This window comes from Myotis davidii, unplaced genomic scaffold, assembly GCF_000327345.1.
Source record: "Myotis davidii unplaced genomic scaffold, ASM32734v1 scaffold904, whole genome shotgun sequence".
Taxonomy (NCBI): Eukaryota; Metazoa; Chordata; class Mammalia; order Chiroptera; family Vespertilionidae; genus Myotis; species Myotis davidii.
The window spans coordinates 739,864-745,490 of NW_006295888.1; the positions used below are offsets into that span (position 1 = coordinate 739,864).

Sequence of the window (5,627 nt, forward strand, 5' to 3'; positions counted from 1 at the left end):
AAAAATTAAAAAAAAGAATGAGCTGCATCTCGCAGCCTAGGTCCCTCCCAGCAAAGTTGCTGCATGTTTGGACTACAACAGCCAAGCGCTTTCTATGCCATAAAAGCCAAATAAATGATGAAAACTCACAAATGGTACCTTGACTCTTTGCAAGTCAAAGAAAATTGGATCTTTTGTGTATGTCCTAGTTCCGTGGTTGGCAAACTGCGGCTCGAGAGCCACAGGCGGCTCTTTGGCCCCTTGAGTGTGGCTCTTCCTAAGCCTTAGGAGGACCCTAATTAAGTTCATCACAATGTACCTACCTATATAGTTTAAGTTTAAAAAATGTGGCTCTCAAAAGAAATTTCAATCGTGGTACTGTTGATATTTGGTTCTGCTGACTAATGAGTTTGCCGACCACTAAATTCTGAGGGAATTTCTAGTAAAAGCACCCAGAAGGCCACAACTCCACAGCTCGCATGAGTGCATGAGGCCAGCTTCCTCATGCTGTGGTCGTCCTCAAAGGGCACTGCTAAATCCAGAAACAGCCACCTGCGGTCCCATGACGAGGAGCCAGGTCACAGAGAACAGCCCCGGACAGGGGGCAGCCTGGTGTCCACACGGAAATCCCACACGGGGGCCAAGAGTCCTTGTTGCGAAGTTGCCATGATCACGGCACAAGACCACACTCCTTCTCAGCAGAGGGCACCCAACACCTCCATTGGGTGGGCATGGGCTCTCTGAGCTGTGGCTGAAGCCATGACGGGTGCAGAGGAAGGTATATGGGGGAGGTGGTAAGTGGGCCCCCAAATCCAAGCCCAAATCCACAGAGAAACAATCCTCCCCTGGGGAAAGTGAAATGAAATCCTCGCCACAGGAGAACATTTGCTGCCTAGCAGGAAAGGAAAGACCAAGTAGTTGTGAAATACACTCAACCATTGAATCCTGTATTGGATGTTCTCCCTGGCTTTCTTAATGATTCTCTCTCAGAATTGATGTTTCTATCTCCCTCCCCCCACTTCTTCTCTGAAATCAACAAATATATATATTTTTAAAAAATGATGACAGACAGATGATATAGATAAGTAGGTAGGTAGATAGATAGATAGATAATAGATAGAGGATTCGATATATAGATGATTGATAAATACATAGATGGACAGATAGACAATAGATAGATAGATAGATCGATAGATAGATAGATGATATAGACAGATGATAGATGATAGAAGGATATATGATAAACAGGTAGGTAGATAGATAAATGGATGGATGGATAGATGATATATAGATAGGCAGATAAATAGATGATAAATAGGTGATAGATAGATAGATACATAGATAGATAGATAGATAGATCCATCTACTTACTAATTAACGGCATCAGACACAAACTTAAAAATGGTTCCCACCTTTAGGTAGCGGAATTACTTTTTCACTCATTCAATGTTGCAATGACTCAATGTTCTAGCTGTTGGGGAGGTGGCAGTAAACGGGAGACAAGATCCTGACAAAACACGTTCATTAGCTAACTAGACCCCCTCCCCCGTCTGCAAGGTGCTGGGAGCCACGCCTTGTGCATCACCCTCCTGGCCCCCAGCGCCAGGTCTGCCCGTGAATGTCTGCCGGCCAATGCCTGCGCGAAGAGTGGTAACTGTGAGCCGTGGGGGTCAGTGTCTCCTGTTCCCTGAATGCTGTGGCTCAGAGAGTTGTCTCTTCTCCAGCCAGAACGGAGTCCTCCCTGCTTGGTCAGCGCCTGGCCTGGCTCCCTGGGCTGTTCCCAGGATGACATTAGCCTCGGGTGGAAGAAGGTAAAAAAAAAAAAAAATACGGCATGTCGATTCTGGAACACATCAGTGACCACGTATGGTAGAAGTTTATAACCGTGCGGAGGTGCTATTCGGTCACCAGGACTTGAGAAAGAAGCTAGAAAACAAAGGCACGGGACGAGGTGCGGTGTGAGGAGAGGCACAGCTTTGCTGAGAAAGAGACAGCTGGGAGGGGGGAGCAGGCAGGAGGAGCGGCGCCCAGGGAAGGTCGCCTTGACCTGGGGGAGAAGGCTTGGCTCTCCGTCAAAAGGCATTCTGGCCCTGACCGGTTTGGCTCAGTGGATAGAGTGTCAGCCTGCGGACTGAAGGGTCCCGGGTTCAATTCCGGTCAAGGACATGTACCTGGGTTGCGGGCACATCCCCAGTGGGGGTTGTGCAGGAAGCAGCTGATCAATGTTTCTCTCTCATCGATGTTTCTGATTCTCTATCCCTCTCCCTTCCTCCCTATAAAAATCAATATATTTAAAAAAAGAAAAAGGGTTCCCGTACAGGAAGGTGCATTTTCCCCACAGGTAGGTGCGTTTCCTCACAGTAAAATGTGTTCCCCCAGGAAGGTGCATTTCCTCCATAGGAAGATGTGTTTCCCTGTCTGTCTATAACTATCTATCAATCATCTGTCTGTCTATATCTATCTATCATCTGTCTGTCTATATCTATCAATCATCTGTCTTCTATACTATCTATCTATCAATCATCTGTCTTCTATACTATCAATCATCTGTCTATATCTATCTATCATCTGTCTGTCTATATCTATCTTTCTATCAATCATCTGTCTGTCTATATCTTTCTATCAACCATCTGTTTGTCTATATCTATCATCTGTCTGTCTATATCTATATATCATCTGTCTGTCTATATCCAACTATCAATCATTTGTCTATGTCTATCTTTCTATCAATCATCTGTCTCTATCTATCTATCTATCTATCTATCTATCTATCTATCTATCTATCTATCTTCCTATCTATCCTTACTAAGATAAGTAGGGAGACCACAGTGGATTGGAGCTCAGAGCTGGCATGCACCCCAACTCCACCACTTACTGGCTGCGGGTCCTGGGCAGCTCGCTTGGTCTCTCTGGCCTCAGTTTCATCGCCTGGAAAACAGCCTGGCCTGCTCGCCGCCCGATAACATACAAGGTGGGCGTGGTGTGAACACATCCTCTAGATCAAACTCCGAACTAAACACATGTGTGAAAACTGCACAGACGTGTTGAAAAGACAGATGCACATTCATGATGGGGCAAAAGAATTCTCCAAGAATTAGAAAACCAGCATTGACCTAAATGCATGAGAGAGGACGAGCAAGAAAAAGAGGGCGGGCACAGAGGAATGGCGGGCAGGGTTGGGACAGGAAAGGGGCATTCTGGGGCTGGGAATGGGGGCGGATGAAATAGCCAGGCTTTTCTAAAGACTTCTGACCCAGCCCTGGCCGGTTTGGCTCAGTGGATAGAGCAGCAGATGGATGAAATAGCCAGGCTTTTCTCAAGACTTCTGACCCAGCCCTGGCCGGTCTGGCTCAGTGGATAGAGCATCGGCCTATAGATTGAAGGGTCCCGGGTTCAATTCCGGTCAAGGGCACATGCCCAGGTTGCGGGCTCGATCCCCAATGTGGGGCGTGCAGGAGGCAGCCAATCCATGATTCTCTGTCATCACTGATGTTTCTATCTCTTTCTCCCTCTCCCTTCCTCTCTGAAAGCAATAAAAATATATTTAAAATCGATTGTTCTTTAAAAAGGAAAAAAAAGAGACTTCAGACCCAGGCCTGAGGCGGACACTCCTGACACCATTTCAGATGTGTGTGCTCAGCGGGAGAGAACAGTCCAAGGAACATGGTTTTATCTCCCTGCCCCTGCGGCCCGGGCCCCCATCTCAACAGCAGCACCAATGAATGACTTCATGAGGGTATCGACCCCGCTATACCGAGCCCATCAGCAAGACCTTCAAGGCAACTCCCATGTTATCTATCGCTCGTCCCTCTGAGCCGACACTAACGCCGGGCGAAGAGGCTGGGACTCGACGCCACCTTCTTTCTAACCCCGAACTTCTCTTCTTTCCCGAAAACCTCGGTCCTCACCCCGAGGGTCATTACCAACCCCTGGGCACATCGGACATGAGCAGAGTCGGTAACCCAGAGGCCTCAGCTATAGGTCAACCCGGGCAGAACTGCAGTCTGTCGACCACGGTCCTTCCTTGCAAGGACAGTCATGCTGGCGGCACAGACCCTCCCTCCACCCCGGAGAAAAGTAACTACCCTCCCTGGGGTCTCAGCCAAATGCCAGCTCTGGGCCACTGGCTCCCAGCCACCCGGACAAGGGCTTTTCCAGGAGGTTGGGCATCAGGGCTGCTTCATATTTCCGGGGTCACGGGTTCAAATCCTGCGGAGGGGCTCCTTTCAATGAGACCTCTGTTAACCCCGGGGGTGGGGGGCGGGGGGACGGACCTGGGGGCGCTTTGCTTTGCTCGCTGCCTTTCCTTTGCCTCCACAACGGTCCCCCTGGGAAAGGGAACGGCGGGTTATCTTTCATTTCCCTTCTGGGTCAGCGCCCAGAGCTGAGCTGGCCCTCCAGCGTCCCATAAGGCATCTGGCTCCATTTCTACGTTCAGCTGCCTGGGGTGAGGGTCGGGGGAGGTGGGGGGAAGACCTTCATTTCCTATTCAGGCTTGTGATTTATGCCACAGCGTCAGTTGCTACGCTTCAATAAAGTACAGTTGTATAACAAGTACATTAAACTCAGGTGCTCTCGAGATGAAATCATATACCATGTCCGATCGACACATTTCTGCCGCGGCGGCTAAAGCTTGGAAACCTTGAGCGTGTGCATGCATTCGCACAGCTTGTCACAGAGGGGAGCGAGCTCCACACAAACAGGTCAGGTGGTGGGCACTGCACGTAGCAAATGGCTAACATGTGCCAGGCACCGGGTGGCACGAATGACCACCTCATGGTCCTCACGATGCCCCTTTATTTATTCTTTTTATATCTGTTTATTGATTTCAGAGAGGAAGGGAGAGGGAGAGAGAGAGAGAGAGAAACAGTGATGATGGCAGAGAATCATGGATCGGCTGCCTCCTGCACGGCCCCTACTGGGGATCGAGCCCACAACCTGGGCATGTGCCCTGACCGGGAATCAAACCTCAAACTCCCGGTTCATAGGTCGATGCTCAACTACTGAGCCACAAAGGCTGGGCACGATGCCCCTTTAAAATTATCACTAACGTGCTCCCCATGGTAGAGATGAGCAAACTGCCCAGGGTCACACAGCGTGTCAACAGTGGAGCCTAAATTCACACCCCAAACATCTGGAGCGGGTCGAAGCTCTCAAACACTCGGTGCTATTTCTCCCGAAATACAGAGTTTGGCAACAGCAACCCCGGAGAGGTAAGTCCGTGGAACAATTTTAGCTTCTCATTTATACTTTTCTTGGTGGTCGGCTTTTCTACCAAGAGTGGATATATTACATTTCTTTATATATATATATTTTTTTTTATTGACTTCAGCAAGGAAGGAAGAGGAAGAGAAAGATAGAAACGTCAATGATGAGAGAGAAGCACTGATCGGCTGCCTCCTGCACGCCCCCTACTGGGGATCAAGTCCGCAACCTGGGCATGTGCCCTTGTCCGGAATCAAAGCCAGGACCCTTCAGTCCGCAGGCCGACGCTCTATCCACTGAGCCAACCCAGCTAGGGCTATCACATCTCTAATGAGAAAAAAATATGTTGAAGTCCTCCCTTTTCCACACTGTCCGCACTTCAAAGATATAAAACTGTATTCTCAGTACCAAGGAGCTTTTTCATAACGTTCTTTTTAAAAGAT

The 5,627-nt window shown here is 48.8% G+C and overlaps 1 pseudogene; it reads right to left on the reverse strand.

The window, feature by feature from the left end:
* LOC102761709 overlaps positions 1-5,627 on the reverse strand; it is a 134,579-nt pseudogene that overhangs the window by 52,431 nt on the left and 76,521 nt on the right.